Genomic DNA, 18,615 nt, shown 5'->3' with positions numbered 1-18,615 from the left:
TATGCATTCTATAACTACATTTATGTGATGTTCAAAAATCTAATCCACAGCAAAGGAAATCAGAATAATGACCCCCTTTATTATAAAGAGATGTTTATTACTAGAAAGAGGAATAGGGACCTTTCTGGGACACTGGGCATGTTCTCTATCTTTATCTGGATATTGGTTACCTGGGATATATACATGGATTGAATACATGAATGTCACTTTGAGCATAAGGTTAGAAAACAACAGAGATGATATTTGATAAATAGAAAGTCATATGCATCCAAGCAGGAGAAGGACGTGAGGATGAAGGCAGAGAAGGCTTAGTTTTGCTGCCGGCACATGCAGGTATCATGTTAAGGGAAAACTTTGTCCCAAGGAGCTGCCACTAGGACTCTTTCAGATCTTCCCATTGACTTTGGTCTATATTAAAGTTGCTATGTGATGGGACCTTTTCAGCCTCATCTTCCACGGCCAGATTCTGCCTCACTCAAACTGATTTGTCACTCATTCCCTGGCCAACTATTTCTTGGACACCCGCATACCAAGGGGGCCTCCTTTTCCATGACCCAAATCCCACCCATTCCTTTAATGCCTCCTCCATGAAACCATTGATTCAGACCGTGTTCTCTCTCCACTGAACTCCTAGCAGGGATCTCCTGTCCTACCAAATGCTCCCTTGATATTCTGAATGGCCCTGGAGCATCTGCCACTGCTGTCTTACCTGTTTAACTCTTGATCCATCATGTCCTGTTGATGTTCAAGTTCTTCATTTGCAAGTGCCTTGAGGACAGAAAGATGCCTCATCCTCTGTGTGTGCCTGGAAAGTGCAGCAGGTGTTAAGGGCTCAGTAATGCTAATGGACAGAAAAGGGAGTAGAAAGGAACCAGGAAATAGGAGAGAGAAGGAAAGACACTGAAAGAGATAAGAACAGCCTGCTCTCCTTGACAGGGACAGAGTGTCCTGAGGGTCTGGAAGGAGAGAAAGAGAATACAATTGTAGAGGAGACAGAACAGCCATGAAATAGAGTTGCCATTAGTCTCTTTTGGTGCCCTCATTGGGTCCCCACAAATGTTGCTTTCTGACTCTGGGTCAAGACCAGAACTGGGAAGGTAGGACTGGGCCAGGGAGAGTGAGGGGGAGACTCCTTGGTGGTGTTTCTGAGGAATCTAGCGATGAAAAGGAAATGAAAGCAAAGGAAGGAGAGAGGGCAGCCTGCCAAACCAGACCCTGAATTTTTGACGTATGGTCCCAAGTTTTCTTCCCTTCTTCAAACTTGCCTACAAACAGATTGGTTTTAGGATGGTGGATGAGCCAGGCCTTGATTCACTTCCCTTTGTCAAACACCTAACTCGAACCTTTACCCGAACTCCCTCCAGGCCCTCTCTTTCTGGATCCAAGTCTCCTGAGAACAGACTGTGATGATTTCCACAGTCTGGGGAGGCAGTTGGCCCAGATCACTGAGTAGCAGCAGCCGCCACATCTCGGAAGGGCTGGCCCTCCTGAGACGAGAGCCAGAGGGGCGCCTGAAAACAGGCTGAAACTGAGTCCAAACCACTTATAGCTCAGACCAATATCTACTTTAAGTTTCTAGTCCTTGATGAATATTTATACCAAAATAGGGCCAGTGGAAAAGTTCCATCTGCACGGATTTTAGGAGTTGTGCCTTTCCTTAGCCACGTTGACCAAACTCAGGAAAGTGCCGGAATCATTGCCAAGTACATGCTCTTTGAAGTGCAAGAAATTCTGAGAAGGCCCTGGACTCATCATATTTCTTCTTATCCTGCAGACTTAGAGTTGGCACTCTTCTTTTTTAAAAGCATTTAATATCAACACCTCTCTTTGCTTTATAATTTTAGCCAAGCCCTTGACACCACACTGACCATGAATATTCTTTTGAAGGCATAGATAGTTCTGTTCAAAGTCTTACTAGGGGAAATTGCTTTGCTGGTTGATATCTTTAAAATATTTTAAAAATCTGAATGGTCCGATTAATCACTTTAATTGTCCTCTTTCTAGTAAGAGAAATGGCCCCCAATTTTCTCCTTAGTTTCATTAGTCATTTCCTCTCCTCAGAACCAAAACACTAGCAATTTCAACCACGTCCTGCCCTTGGTGTGAGGGATGGAACTATAAGCCATGCTATTGCAAGAGACATATTATCTGCTCTTACCAAGCATGGGCCATGTGCCAGGCATTGTGCTCCATCTTTTTGCCTAATCTTTACAACCACCCCAGTTTGCAGATGAGTAAACTAAGACACAGAGGGGTTCAGTAAATTGCCATAGTTACCTAGTCAAGATGAAGGTGAATTAAATGCAGGTGGTTCAGTCCACACCTCTTCCTCTTCCCTCTGCCCAGGCAGAGCGTCCCTCATCTGAAAGTCTGAAATGCTCTAAAATTGGAAATTTTTTGAGTGACAATGTAATGCCACGAGTGGAAAATTCCACAATTCACTTCATGTACATAAACTTTGATTGATGCACAAAATTATTTCAAATACTGTATAAAATTGCCTTCAGGCTATGTGTATAAGGTATCTATGAAACAGATGAATTTCATGGGTTTTTTTGTGTGTGCGTGTGATCTTATCCCCCAAGGCATCTTATTATGTGTATACAACTATTCCAAAATCTGAAAATCCAAAATAGTTCTGGTCTCAAGCGTTTCAGATACTCAACCCGCACTATTTCTTGTCTATACTTAACCCATTTTTAGTGTCCCAGAAGTGTGGGTCGTGGACTTGTTGGTCACAGATGAATTTAGTCAATAAACAGATGTGCATTAGCAATACCCAACTGTGTTAGTCGGGATCTTTCTCTCATTTCAGGTCTTTCATCTTTCTGATTATATCAAGGAGAAAGTCTCCATCTGGTGCTAACATGCCTTTAACATCTCAAATACTTGCCCAGCCTCACTTTAAACAAACAGCAAGTCGCCCCCAGGCTCAGCGTTTTTAGAAGGCAATAATCATATCTAGCTAGAATTTAATGATTCGAATTTATTGTATTTGTTATAGTTACTTCCTATTTTGTATACACTTTAAGGATAAAGTTTTTTTTTTTCTAAGAAATAAGTTTTTAAAAAGTATTCTCTTTTTTTTAATTAAATCATAACTGTGTACATTGATGCATTTATGGGGTTCAGAGTACTGATTTGATATACAATGTGAAGTGCTTCCACTGAACTAAGTAACACATCTGTCACGATTATACGCTTTTCTTAATAGTTTTGAAATGTACCATTGCATCATGCACATTAGGTGAGGTCCCCCCAAATACCCTCCCTCTTCACTCCTCCCTCCTCCCCTGCCTTCTCTCTCTTCTTCCTTTCTACTTTCTGGACTATAATTATGTTTTACCATTCATATGAATGTGTAGGAGATTATATATTGATTTCCTAGTAGTATTGAGTACATTGGACACTTTTTTCCATTCTTGAGGTACTTTACTAAGAAGAATATGTTCCAGCTCCATCCAGGTAAATATAAAAGATGTGAAGTCCTCATCTTTTTTATGGCTGCATAGTATTCCATGCTGTACATATACCACAATTTGTTAATCCATTCATGGGTTGATGGGCACTTGGGCTGTTTCCATGTCTTGGCTATTATGAATTGGGCTGCAATAAACATTCTGGTGCAAATGTCTTTGTTGTAAAATGATTTGTGATCATTTGGGTATATACCTAGTTGAGGAATCTCAGGATCAAATGGTAGGTCTACTTTTAGTTCCTAAAAAGTATTCTCTTTAAAGAAAAGTTATAAGTCAATAATCATACAGGACAAAGTCATGAAGGAGGAACACGAGGTTTCATAAGCATCTACTGCAGTGTTTTCAACCTTTTTTATCTCAAGGCACAGTTGAATGTATAGTTAAACTTCTATGGCACACTTAAATTATGTTGATCAGAAAAAAGGAATTAAAAAAAAGAATATGCTTACTGGGCTTTGAATTTCTTTCAAATATAATTTAATTAATGAGCTTTAAAAATTTTCTTGACACACCGGCTGAAAATCACTGATCGAACGCTTGATTATCCCCAATATCTAGGGAGCTTGGTAGTTTTCAAAACATCCTACTGGCATTATTGTACTGGATTCACAGCCATCCCGTGAAGCTAGTAGAGATTATGGCCCATTTTAAAGATGAGAAAAAAAACAAATTTAGCGAGGAGAAACTACTTGGGAGGTCACACAGGTACTGAGTTTGCAGCCAAGGCTCAGGTTCAACTCCCACACGCACAGACCTCCCCAGCACCTCGTCAGCAAATCATCGGAAGGGTAGGAGTGAACAAAGGGATATCCAAAGTCGCGAGCCAAGACCCAAAATGCTGTGGAAAGTCTGCAGAGCTTAATGACGCTCACCAATTGGCTTCAGTTTTCGCAATTTCCCGGTACTTGTAGACCTCTAAAGTCTGGTTTTCTCTCTCCAATGAGCTGCTTTCCAGAAGGTGAAAAAATTGACTTTCCCATCAGGGGAGCATCTTTTACCTCCAGGATCCACCACACAAGGGATGAGGCTACTAGAAACAGACCCCGCAGTGAGGAAAACTTGAGCTTTGCTGCAGTAAGAAGGGCATTTCTTTCCAAGTCTCCTTGCCTTGGGCAGGTGAGTGGGATTCAGACGTCAGGTCCAGGTGACAGGGCAGGCCGGGATATACAACCACAGGAAAACCAGTGGGGTCAGGAGGCAGAGAGGGCGACTTGGCAGTTCCATTGGTCTATCCACAAAGGGATTCCAGGAGCTGAAAACACTCCTGGAATAAACATGAGAGCCGGAGGGAAGAGTTGAAACTATTGGTGTATATTCCAAGAGGAGAGGAAATGATCCATTGCTAGAACCTGGGCGGGAGAGGAGGGTCTTTGAGAAAGGCAGAGAAGGGGGTGGCCAGAGGACACCAGGGTAGCTCTTCGTCCTTCAGACTCTGCCTACAGGCATCAGCCTCAGATGCAGAGTGTCTAACAAGTGTTAGCTTTTGATGTGCCATGAAGAAGCGTAGATAGAAGGCAAAAATCAAAGTGTTATGAAAATCAAAGTGTTATAAGAGAATCTAGGCTGGGCGCGGAGGCTCATGCCTATAATCCTAGCATTCTGGGAGGCAGAGGAGGGTGGATTGCTTGAGCTCAGGAGTTTGAGACCAACCCAAACAAAAGTGAGATCCCTGTCTCTACTAAAAATAGAAAAACTAGCAAGGCATCATAACAGGCACCTGTAGTCCCAGCTACTCAGGAGGCTGAGGCTACTTGCTTGAGCCCAAGAGTTTGAGGTTGCTGTCAGCTAAGACAATGCCATGGCATTCTACCCAGGGTGACAGAGTAAGACTCTGTCTCAAAAAATAAATAAAAAAATAGAGAAAAAGAATCTATCTAAGGTTACTCCTGCTCAAAGGAGTAGGGCAAAGGCTCCATATGCCAGAGGTAGCAGGTTCAAACCCAGCCCGGCCACAAAAAAAAAAAAAAAAGGAATCTATATAAACAAACTTTTATTGAGGAGTTATTACTCACAAGGCACATTCTTCTGGGCATTGGTAATAGAGAAATGAACTAGACATAGAGGGACCCTGCCCTCCTAGAACTTACAGTCTAACAGGAAAGAATGGCATCAGGAAGTTACACACATGACTAAATAATGACCATTATCATGGGCACTATAATACAAAGACATGCAAGGTGTGGGGCCTTCCAAGACCATATGATAGGGGTATCTTATCTGAGGGACAATAAGATTTCCTAGGTGAAGGGAGAGAGAAATAGTCCAAAAGAAAGGAGCTGCGTGCAGCCAGGCTCAGGTGTGCAGGACTTTGGCCTCTTTCCTAGACCATATAGTTAAACGAATAATTCTAAATTTACACAAGAGATAATTTTTTATAAAGCAACTTGTCTTCTCTAGTTCTGTTTTACATTTGAATTGTGTCAGATGAGTTTTAAAAGACCTTGAAAGTGAATTGTTTGCTGCATGAATGACAATTTGCTAATTTCTGTCTCATGAAACTGAGCTTAGGAAAATTTGGCCTCAATACTCTTTAAGATCCTGTAGAATCCAACCATATATAGTGTGTGTAATTAGATAATTATGTGGGTAGAAAATCAGGAAAGGATAAAACATTTGAACTAAAAAGTGTATTTAATATTAGTTTTAAAAATACATAATATCAAAAGAGAGAAGAAGGGAGTCATTTATAAGTAAGATGTTTGTTTTAAACCAGGAAAACATCTTGCTAAAGGTGAAACATCAGTGATCTTTTACTATCAGGGCACCAATGTTGGTTGAAGGAAATCCCTTTCCGTGTGTGTGTGTGTGTGTGTGTGTGTGTGTGTGTGTATCTCAATGCTTCCATTGTTCTACAAGTTAGCCTTGGAATTTAGGCCTAAGATTCCCAGCAGGAAGCATTAGTGTAAGCAAAACCTTCAGACTTTCAATAACAGTCTAGTACATTTATACAGCACATTTCCTTTTAAGATATTAAGATTCAGACCGGCAAAGTTAAAAATCTTCCAACCTAGTACGCTAAGTCTCCCCCTGTCCAAAACTAACTCCAGTAAAAAGTGTGTTATCCTTGGAAAGATCTGTAATGCTGCAGATAGTATATCGACACACACACGCACACCAAGTTACGTTCTTATAGGGTAACATTCTTAAGACATCAGGCTGCTAAAATCAGGAGCATCTTATAAAACTGGGCAAGTATATTAAGTAGGTATTGCCGGCCTTGTTAACAGATTCATCCTTGAGAAAGAGCCAAAGTCTAAGAACCATGAAACCAATTAGATTTTAATTTCCAAGGGTAACTTGAAGATACAAGGCCTGGGGACATCAACAGCTTATTCTCATTTAAGAAAGGGAGGTGAGGGGAGTGAGATGGAATAAGGAGTCCCTGGGGAACTTTAGCTTCTTCTGTCCTGACTTCCCTCAAGCTATTGGTAAATTTCCACATAAGATTCCCAGGAAGGCTAGGTAACATCTGGCTCATAGACTAGTGGCCTTACTGTATTGTTCCCAAAGCTGGCAGAGCCTATCTAAGGAAGAAAAAAGATGACTCAAGGAAAAAAAAGATTGCGTTGGAGTTTAGAAGCTCTTAGTTCAGCAAGACTATGCCAGGTCAGTGCTTGCCCTGTTCGAATCTCTCTCATAGACCATCACCACAGTGCCCATCCTCTGGGGATCCTTATGGTCTCAAAAGACCCACAAAAAGGAGATTCCAACCAAATCAATTAAGCAGTTAGGCCCTCAAATAATGAACCTGGCTTTTCTAGAAACTTGGGAGATTCTCAAATAAATAGCAGAGAATGGCTTTGTCCCTGGGCTGGTTTTTGTCAATCTGTGCAACTCACCATTCACGTTGGCCTGGGCAGCGTCTGTAGCTAGTTCAAAGGGAGCTGGTGTCAGAGGAAAATATTAGTTCAGTCTTAAAAAAATCGTATCACTCCAGTCCAACATGGCTCCAAAAAACGTAAGATCTGTAGGCCTAATTTGGAGACAGTGGCGGGTAGACATCGGCTATCAGCAAAAAGCTGGCAGCCACGGAGGCCGGGCTCCTGCTGCCCTCCGTTGTCAGCTCACCCTGCCAACAGAATGTTAAACAAAAGAGTCCGTGTGCTGGGCTGAGACCTCCAGCTTCCTAGATTTTCCACACGCACATCCAGTCACCCAGCAGCGAACCGCTCGATTCAGGATTTGGAGCGTTTTGCCTTATTCCATGCGCCTCTTTTTCAAAGCAATCCCAATTCCATCACCTTCAAAAGATAAAAGAGATATTCTGTGACTATTTCCAGGCTCTGCCTTTTCAAAGGCTGTCCCCAGTGCCAACGGGGAGAGGGAGCCTGGCCACACAAATGATGTCATAGAATTGCTATAGCTCCTCTGTCCAAATATCCCTCACATCAGGCCTTTCCAAGAGTTACATGCCCTTGAAAAAATGTACTGATTTGAGTCTTATCACCTCTTCGCCTATTTTTGATGAAAGTGATAAAAATGCTAGAGTGTTAGTATTCAAAAGGCAGACAGAGGAGGGAAAAGACAGGAGAAGACAGTGCCCTGTGTTGGGCACCTGAGCACCCAGTGTTTGCTCCGTTGTGCCAGGTGAAATTGTGGTAAGAGGTAGATGATCCCAGAGGAGCCAGTTAGTAGACCAGATGGTCAAGGGAGCTGTACCTGCAGTATTGGGTGTTTTAATCAGGAAATGTCTAGGATGCAGATGGTAAGGACACCTGCTGAGATGACTTACAGCTTTAAAGCCACGGTCAGCTAGTCAGCTAGCCCAGAGACAGACTTCCACCTGCTTACTCCAGCTCTCAGCATCCCAGCTGTTCTGGAACCAGTCTCCAACCAGTGGCCCAGGTGGGGAGGGAGGAGTAGGGTAGCATCTTAAACGGAGAAAGCTTTCATTTTCTGTTTCCTTTCTACATCTGGATTTGCTTTTCTACTCTGTTTTTATAGGCAGATTAACCCTTTTCGTTCACAGACGATGTTAACTTTGGTGGTCTCCAATGATTCCTTTCTCTGGATGGGAAGGCAAAACCATGTAAGTGATTATAAGTGTAGTGGTGTTCCCATAAGGGCCATCCGCTGTGGTTAGGAGAGCCTGGAGGGAAAGGAGGTGGGTAGATAGTCTAGGAACGTTAAAAGCTTCCCTGAGGAAGTGGCCTCTTCCAAAACAGCCCCAGGGCCACAGTGATTAGGGCCCACTTCAGGAACAGCTGGTTCAGGGGACAGCAGAACAACCTCTGGTCTCAAAAGGGGTCTGGCCCCCTCATGCATCCCTCTACCTCCCAGGCTCTCTTGTGTGACATGTTGGGCTTCCATGAATTCATTTCTGCTTTGCAGCCTCCTAGATTCTAACTTAATCTTACCTTCTAAACACGACATGTTGAGACCGGGGTTCAAAAAAGAGAATATGGTATGTTTTGTCCCAACTACAAATTCTCCTATAATTCAGCTATCTTAAGAGACAAAACTAATGGTTTAATTCGAAACATTAAAAAGAAAATGTCATTTCTTATAGAGAGTAAATTTTCTTTCATTCAGCATTTGTTTAAAACTTTATGTGGGACATCAGAAACCCCTAACATCATGAGATAAATCCATCTGACTCCTTCAACTACAGCCAGTCCATGGGATAAATTTAACGCACGCAAACCTATTTTAATATGAAAAATAATCGAGTCTTTTTACCCTGTAGGGACTTCTGCCACCAGCTTATCAGTCACCAATTGTGGTCCTATTTTGTTGCTTTAAGTAGAATGATCTTCAAAGACAGAAAAAGACAGAAGAAGTTTCCACCCATGGAATTCTCAGTACTGTCACAGTGGAGCTGTGTCAGTTCTGTGTCTGTGAACTTTTACTCTCATTATACAATCCAGGGAAAGGGCATCTAAGTCGTAGTGATTTCACATCTGTGCTTGTCCAGAGGAAGGGAAGTGTCCAAGGAATAAGCAACCCCAGGGTAGAAATTAAAGATTAGGACACATGACTTGGCACCTGTAGCTCAGTAATTAGGATACTGGCCACATATACCTGGGCTGGTGGGTTCAAACCCAGCCTAGGCCTGCTAAACAACAATGACAACTACAACTACAACAACAACAAAAATAGCCAGGCCTTGTGGCAGGTGTTTGTAGTCCCAGCTACTTGGGAGGCTAAGGCAAGAGAATCACTTAAACGCAAGAGTTTGAGGTTGCTGTGAGCTATGATGCTATGGCACTCTACCGAGGGCATGACATAGTCAGATTCTGTCTCCAAAAAAAGAACACACACAGAGCTCCTGGAGGGTTATGTCATCTGACCTCTAATGTAGTCTTTGGTGCCATCTGTGTGGAACTTGCCATGGTTTTAGGATGTATAGATTTCAGGTCACCATGGAGAACATAGTTCAGAGGGTAGGGAAAGGAAGTCCCAGGATAGAGAAAGACAGCAGCCAGTTCTGCACATCCGTCTGCCTGTTGGTGTTGTGTTCTAAGCCAGTCATCTTAATGTTGGATAGGATAAAAAATAGATACCTCCCGCCCCCCAGGACTGGGGCTGCAAGTCCTGTCGTGCCCAGAAGTTCCACAAAGACCACACTGCCAGACAAGGCAAATTTACAGCAGAGTCCTTTTAGTGAAGAACCAGCTGGCCACTGCCTCAGTGTCCCTGCATGGGGTTTCTAAGAGCAGCCCCGAGTGCTTAAGGAGTTGGGTTTTTAAGGCTTGGTCTGAATCCTGGTTGGCACGCAGGCTGTCCAGGCGCATTCGGGTGGGGTAGCAAGTAAGCATTGTACAGAAGCAGAATTTTGTGGTTAATTAGTCATACGTCGGGCAGCACCTGTGGCTCAGTGAGTAAGGCTCTGGCCCTATATACCAAGGGTGGCGGGTTCAAACCCAGCCCTGGCCAAACTGCAACAGAAAAATAGCCAGGCATTGTGGCTGGCACCTGTAGTCCCAGCTACTTGGGAGGCTGAGGCAAGAGAATTGCCTAAGCCCAAGAACTGGAGGTTGCTGTGAGCTGTGATGCCACAGCACTCTACCGAGGGCAACACAATAAGATTGTCTCTAAAAAAAAAGTTAGCCAATACGTCATACATCTTTGTTTTAATATTTTCTCATACATCTTAGTTTCAGCACTTTTCCTCCATATATCTGTCTCAGTATTCTCTCCATCTAGTATTGTCTAAAGGGCAGTTTGGAGACAGTTGATTTATTTCCCAGGCCCAGGAGTTAGTCAAGCAAGAAGTTAGTGAGCACTTTCCCATCTATCTTGGGAGTGAACCAGACTTACTCCATTTTGTTGAGGGCTTGCAGCCCAGGAATTTGCAGAAGTTAACTGGTATTTTTCTGTTATAGCCCAGGCCTAACAGTCCCACTCCTTCATCTCATACTAAGGAAAACAAGATCCTCTTGGCCGCAGCCTGAAGCCCTCACTCGGGGCTTCCCAAAGCCTGGGGAGTGAGTGAGCAAGAGCCAGAGGGCAACACTGCCAGAGGGTGGTTCTACTTGAAGACTGGTGGGAACAAAGAAAGGAGCATTTGTTTTGCATTATAAAAGAAAAAAAAATATATATATATATATATTATGGAATCCGGTGTGAAAAGTCCCCCAGACATTTAAGATCAAACAGACTGGAAGGGTCTTCGTTCACCTTTCCCCAGATCCCTGGGTGTCCCGCCCCCTGACTGGTGCCACACAGGACCTGTCCAGAAGGAGTGATTGGGCAGAGGGCCTAGCTAGGTTCAGGAAGGGCAGCAGGTGTGGAGTTTAAATGATGGGCAGACAGTTACTATTTGGTGAGAATACAGACTTCATTGCTCTGTTAAGATTGTGTTTTTTTGGCTCAGCGTCCATAGCGCAGTGGTTCTGGTGCCGGCCACATATACCGAGGCAGGCGGGTTCGAACCTGGCCTGAACAATGACAACTGCAGTGAAAAAATAGCCAGGCATTGTGGTGGGCACCTGTAATCCCAGTTACTTGGGACTTGGAATCACTTAAGCCCAAGAGTTTGAGGTTGCTGTGAGCTGTGCTGCCATAGCACTCTACCCAGGCTGACATAGTGAAACTCTGTAAGATTGTGTGTTTTTGCAACTCATTTTTTCAATTATCGGGGAGTTTCAGAAAATGGAAGAAGTGTACACCCTTGTGAAGACCCGAGGGTTCCGAAGCCAGCAAGTGAAAACAGCCTTCATGGCCAGGCCACTACCCCCCGGAGAGCATATTTCTTAAGTGAAAAAAAAAAACGAAAATAACAGTGACTTCCCATGCAGCTTGTGACCATCTGGGTGTAGGTGTTCCCAGGTTGGGCTCCTCTGTCTAGTGGGGCTCCTGAGACCCCCCTGGAGTTAAGGAGGGTTTGGGGACATCCCTGGCCTCAGTGGGGACAGAGGGTCTCATATCGATGAGAGCCCCAGAGAAGAGACAACCAGCCCGTGGAATTTAGAGGAAGAGGAAGGGCTGTGGTTTCCCGTGTATCTGGTTGCTGAGAAAATCTCTGCCTTTGGCAGTGAAACCTGTGGGGCGGGCTTGGGCCAGGGCAGATGTGACCGAAATGAACCGACCATAACAAAAGTCAAACTTCCTGTGAAAACTCTCCTTGTACGGAATAGTCCCTGACCTGAGTGTGAGAAGGGGAACTGTTTTGCCTTTCTTGAGGCTTAACAAATAAAAAATTGTATCTATTTAAGGGGCACAACTTGACCTTTTGATAGACATTGTGAAGTAATCAAACTAGTGACCCGTCCATCACCCCATCAGAGTTATGTTTTTTGTCTTGTAAAGAGAACACTTCAGATCTACCCTCTTAGCAAATTCCAAGACACAGTGTTAACCACAGTCGTGAGGCTGTAGGTTTAGAACTAACTCCAGCCTAACTGAACCTGTGTACCCTGGGACCATTGCTCACTCACCTCCCCAAGCTTCGGGCAGCCGCAGGGGAGGGCTTCAGGCTGGGCCCAAGAGAGTCTTTGTTTTCCCAAGTATGAGATAAAAGAGGCAGACTTGGAGGCCCCTTCCCCTCAACTCCCTGGCACCCACTGTTCTACTCTATGTTTCTCTGACTTTGACTACTGTAGACGCCACATGTAAGTGAGATCACACACTATTTGTCTTTCTGTGCCTGGTTTATTTCTCCTAGCATACTGCTCCAAGGTTCATCCGTTTAATCACGAATGGCATTATTTTATTCTTTAAGGCTGAATAATATTCCAGGGTGTGTATGTGTGTGTGTGTGTGTATTCGTGTGTGCCTGCCACATTTCTCTATCCCTCTGTCCACTGGCAGACAATTAAGTTGTTTCCCTGTCTCGGCTGTTGTGAAGATTGTTGCAACGAACCCGGGAATGCAGATACTGCTTCAAAACTGATTTAACATCCCCTGGATGTGTCCCCACAAGTGGGACTGCTGGATTGTATGGCAGTTCTATTTTTAACTTTTTAAGGACCCTCATACTGTTTTCCATAACAGCTGTACCAATTTACATTTCCACCAACAGTGTGCGAGTGTTTGGGGAAGGGAATTATTAAGCCAAGGAGCCAAGAGCCTCAAAGTCCAAGTCGGAGCAGCTGAGAGGACATGGGTGAGACCTAGTGATTCGCAAACTTGTCTGCACAGCAAAATCCCCTGAGGAGCTTCCAAAAATACTGATGGCTGTGACCAACCCACAGAGATTATGGCTAAATTGGCCCAGGGTGCAGCCTGGGCTTTGAAAGTATTAAAAGATCTCCAGGGGATTCTAATGTGCAGACAAGATTGGGAAACACCGGGGTAGCCCCCAGCTACTCAAACTGTAGTCCCTGGGAGGTTGGTAAAACTGAAATCAGGCTTGCCCCAGACTTGCTTGTGCATTTGAGCTGTCCCCGGGAGATCTTAGGTTAATCAGAGTGCCTGGTTCATTTAAGAAGCACTGTCCTCCAAGCACACCCAGACCAGGCCAAATCCTCCAAAGTACAATCTCACAGCACGCTGTTTTTCTCCTCCTTAGCACTGATTGTGTTTGTAATTCTACACTTATACGAGTAAAATGTGACATCCCTAAAATTCTTGGCATGGAACTCAATGAAAAACAGTATGAGGAAAACAGTTATGGAAAACAGTATGAGGGTCCTGACAGGGCTTCATTAAATTAAAACGTGGGTTTGGAATTCAAATCCAAGCTCTAGCACTTTAATTTGACCCTTTTAACCCTTTTTAATTTGAACCTCGCTTACTAAGGGTTACTCTAATTCTTACTAGTTTGTCTCACACTTCCCTGGTTTTAGTGTGTTAAACTGTTTATGTCCTAAGCACTAAACAGCCTGAGGCCAACTGAGACAGTTACCCTATGTAAATTGGGGGTACTGACAATGTATCAGTGGTTCTCAAACTTTAGTTTATCAAAATCACCCAGACGTCGTGAGCAGGGATGACTGGACCCAACCTGTGGAGTGTCTGATTTCACAGGTCTGGGCTGAGGCCTGAGAATCTGCAATGCTAGCACATTCCCGGGCGCTGCTGCTGCTGCCTAGGGCCCACACTTTGAGAACGACCACAGCACATTTACCTCTCAGGGCTGTTGTAAGGTATGTGTGAGCTCAGGCTCAGCACAGCGCCTGGAAGCCACAAAGCCCAGTACTTGTTACAGCTGCTTTTATTTCTTTTTATTATGGAAAAGGTGAGACTTGAGCAGGTTCCTAAAGAGCGGGAGAGGTCGAAGCCCTCTGAGGTTTAGATGAGCCTGGGCCGAACCCCAGAGTGTGGAGGGAGGACTCCAAGAGGCCCAGATGATTGGAAAGAAAATCTAGGTAGAAACTGTAGATGATATGGAACTAGAGACATGTTTGGACAGGTGAGATGGGCCATAGTGCGGGAGCCCAGTGGCATTTAACACCCTGCAACCTTATTTCCTTTAAAAGTGGTTTGATATAACGTCAAAATGAGACAGGCACTAGTATCCTTAATATAGACGAACTATTAAGAGTGGGAACAGACCCAGAGATGACTTTCTTCTTGTTTATTACGGATTTTGTTCTTATTTGTGTGAGTGAGAGCAGTTTCTAGGAAACAGTTTCCAACATGTAGTCCCACAAGCCGCTGTCTGTCCAGGCATCTCCATCACCTGGGCCCCAGTGTAAGCTCCAGCTCCTGCGTTTGGCACTAAGCATACGCAGCCCTGGCCTCCTCTGGCGTCCAGGGAGTCCCACGCCCTGCTGCTTTGCTCCCACAAACTCTGCCTGTGGTTCTGATTCACTTTCTTCTCTGTCACCTCTTCATCCCCACTTGAAGTCTGTTTGCTGCCTTGAATATCTGACACTATTGGGTAGACAGGAGGTGGTAAAAACCCTGGGGCCAGGGTGAATGTGTGTAGCTGTTGTCCCACCGCCCCCAGCCCAAACCCTTCCAGGGCCTCCCATCCCTACACACTGCCCTCCTCTTTGGACACAACCAGCCTGATGCCCCCAGTCAGGACCAGACTCATAGGAGGCTGTCCAGGGTCTGGAGCAGTGGTTCTCAACCTTCCTCATGCCACGACCCTTCAATACAGTTCCTCATGTTGTGGTGACCCCCAACCATAAAATTATTTTCATTGCTACTTCGTAACTATAATTTTGCTACTGTTATGAATCATAACGTAACTATCTGGTATGCAGGATGGTCTTAGGTGACCCCTGTCATAAGGTCGTTCGACCCCCCCCAAAGGGGTCATGACCCAGAGGTTGACAACCCCTGGTCTAAAGACTCCTGATACGGTAAGAAGTCACAGGCTCTGGGATTGCAAAGACATGTGTGTGAATTACGCCCTTAGTAACAAATCCTGTCAGTTCTATGAACTTGTTTCTCTAATGAGCAGATATAAAATGCACATTTCCTAGGACTGTTATGAAAACTAATAGGGATATGAATATACTTTATAAACTGTGAAGTGCCATTCCCCTGGTGGAAAATGCTATAGCAGATTGGTGAGACCATAGCTCTGATGTAAGGCTTGCCTTGTTTCACATCCTGGTTCCCCCATTTCCTATCATTGGTTCTTAAAGAGGAGTCTTAACCTCTCTAAGCCTCAGTTTCCCCACCTGAAAATTAGGTTAATAGCTTTCTGATAATGTTATCAAGAAGCTTATAAGAAAATATGAACATTCTTGGCATGTGGCTGGCATGTAAGTGATACTGGATTTTTGACTTTAGATTTCCAGGCTCTTGGTCTTGACGATTCCATGAATAAATCGATGGACCACAGGATGGACAGTAAGTTAGGTTTTATTTACAGAAGTATGATTACAGCTCTTACAAAGAGCCAAACCTTACAGAACAGGATAAGATAGGTTTTATAGTGTCACAGCTCTTACAAAGAGCCAAACCTCCTTGCAGAGCAGGGTATAAGTGTTACAGCTCTTACAAAGCGCCAAACCTCCTTGTAGAGCAGGATGCAAGTGTTACAGCTCTTACAAAGAGCCAAACTTCCTTGCAGAACAGGATCCAAGTGTTACAACTCTTCCTCTTCTGTTCTCTCTCCTTCAGTGGTCTGCGATGATCTGCTGAAGTCTTGCTCTTCTGCTCGCTCATGCTCTCTCTCTCTCTCTCTCTGAGGTCAGCTACAATCTGCCCCTAAGCTCTGTGCTCAGGGGTTTATATAGGGGCAGTTGTCCAGTGAGTTGAGAGCTTAGCTGATTGGTCTATAAAATAGACCAGTCAGGATCAGGATTGAAAATGGACCAATCAGGGATGCACTGGAGGAATCGCCAATGTTTTCCCCTGATAGGCCAGGTCTTTTTTGTTATTGGAGCCTCTGGTGGGAGAGGAAAGCTCCCCCTTTTGCTCCAGCCTGCTGGTTTCTGTGCCAGCTACCACCAAGGCAGAGCCACCAGGTCCTCTAGTGCCTCTCTACTGGAGCCTCTGGAGGGGGAGGGATGCTCCCCACCACTTGCTCCAACCTGCCAGTTCCTCTGCCGCTGCTGCCACCAAGACAGAGGTGGCAGGTCCCCCAGTCCTGCTCGGCTGAGCTGGCTGGGGCACCACTTTTCTGGTATCATAAGTACTCAATAAATGTTAGCTATAATCCTGATCACTGGGAAAGATAAAACATTTTTGCTGAAAGGCCAGTACAGGATGAAGGTTGGAGCTTCCCTCCCACTGTGTCCAAAGGAGCGCCCATGAGACCACTCCAGATGGGCAAGTCGTGCCTCTACCCAAGACTCAAAGCCGTGCATCATCTGATTACTAGCAACAGTGATTATACCTCAAAGAAAGGTTATATTTAAATTTAAAAAATGACTAAGGGGACTATAACGCTGTTATTATTAAGGTTGTTGACAGTATAATAGGGTAGTTTCTGATCACTTTTCTGTCTATAATCCCACTTCTTTCCCATCCAACCCCTTTCACCCCATCTTCTCTCCTGGAAACCTTAGGGTAAAGTTCATTTTAAGTAACAAGAAATGTTGACCACTACTCTTTACTAGCACCTATGCTTCTGCTTAGAGAACTTCCCAGTAAAAAACTAGTCTCCATTGAATAAAATTTTGTGCCACTTCTGAGCATGCTACTGCAGAAAGCAAACAGAGGGCCTGGGATTGTGCTAAGACGTTGGTTTCAAAAGGCAAAATCATGACTCTTGTGCAAACATAAAAGTGAAACTTATCAAAGGCTTTATTTGACTCATGAATGAGGGAAACTGATGGATGTAGGTCAGTTTACAAAGCATTTGAAGAATAAGGTATCTATAGGTGAGTTAACGTTAGGACAAGATCAATGGATTAGTAACAGAACTAATTAAGGTCTTCCAAAACAATAAGCCATAACCTTTGAGGTTGTTCTTTTTTTCAAAAAGACAAATTTTTATATCTCTGCTAGACCAAGATCTCCAAGTTAATATCTAACTTTACTGAGTCTTGGAGCTAAGCAAAGTAAATTTCTGTAGGTAATCTTTATGGGGAAGGATTATCTGTAATAAACAAGAAGAAAACCATTTCTGAGTTTGCTCCCTACTCTTAGCCGCTGTCTTACTGCCACTGTCACTATGTGACATTGAGCGGGTGTACCATCCACCTTTCTGCCTTATCTCCAAATTTTGGATAATTTTTTTCTTTCTTTTTTTTCTTTTTTGAGATAGAGTCTCTTTGCCCTGGGTGTCATCATAGTTCATAACAACCTCAAATTCTTGGGCTCAAGCAATTCTTTTCTCTCAGCCTCCCGAATAGCTGTGACTACAGGCATCCACCCAAATGCCAGGCTAGTTTTTCTGTTTTTAAACAATGGTAAACATCTATTTAATTTTACAAACAACCTTTTAATTTTACAGGATGCCTCATTGAGGCAACAAAAGGGGGGGGGAATAATCCAGTTTTCAGAGGAGGAAACTGAGCTGCAAAGAGAGCCCCCATTTTCTAATTCAAATCCCAGCTCACCCCTAATCTCTACATTGCATTTCCCCTTTACAATTCCTCTTAATCTTACATTGTTCTTGGTGACATTTTTCCCCTGAAGACATCCCTTAAAGGAGAGAGCTGTCCACAGTCGCCCTCTGCACCTTACATCTCCAGGGGCTTCTGGTCTGACCTGAGTCCTTTTAAGTGCCTGCCACAATTCAGTTCCATGACACCAATCAGATGAACCACATGCTACTAACCTGAGCCAAAGAAAATTGTCAAAACATTTCTTTTCCTCCCCTCGGGAGAAAGGGCAGATTAGAAGCTGCATTCCAGCAAATCTTTGTTAAAGTGATCGTTTCTTTGGAGTGCCTCTGTTCTCAGCTACTGTGAGACACTGCTGTCTTTCAAAGGAGACAGAGTCCGCCTCAGAGAACCTACTGTTTATAAACTGGAGTACCTCATTTGGAACACTCTTGCCAGCTGATGTTTTCCTCTCCTCAGCAAATGAGATCATTTGCTGTGTTGAAGATAGCTGGGCTTGTCTGGCTCCTGCATGAACGGCACGCAACCGACAAATGGCTATTTACCCTGTTAAACAGCCAGCCAGGAAACCGGCTGCAAGTGCAGCCTGATGGCCCAAAGCCACTTCTTCCTTGCAAGGGCATTTATTTTTCTCTCCCAGCGACTATTGTTGCCATGGAAACCATTCCCCTAGCCGGATGGAGACTAGGACGGAGTCTGCTTCCTGCACCTACATCTAGTCTGGTGTCCTGGCCTCATAGGGCCAGATTTTTACATCATCACTTGCCTTACTGTGCTGG

General features: G+C 44.1%; 1 protein-coding gene across 1 annotated transcript in view; it reads left to right on the top strand.

The window, feature by feature from the left end:
- LMCD1 (LIM and cysteine rich domains 1) overlaps window positions 1-18,615 on the top strand; it is a 68,050-nt gene that overhangs the window by 12,687 nt on the left and 36,748 nt on the right. The gene's annotated exons all lie outside the window — the stretch shown is intronic.

This window comes from Otolemur garnettii, unplaced genomic scaffold (genome assembly GCF_000181295.1).
Source record: "Otolemur garnettii isolate 467f Iridium unplaced genomic scaffold, OtoGar3 scaffold00015, whole genome shotgun sequence".
NCBI lineage: Eukaryota > Metazoa > Chordata > Mammalia > Primates > Galagidae > Otolemur > Otolemur garnettii.
This window is presented reverse-complemented; position numbering and strand designations above follow the sequence as displayed.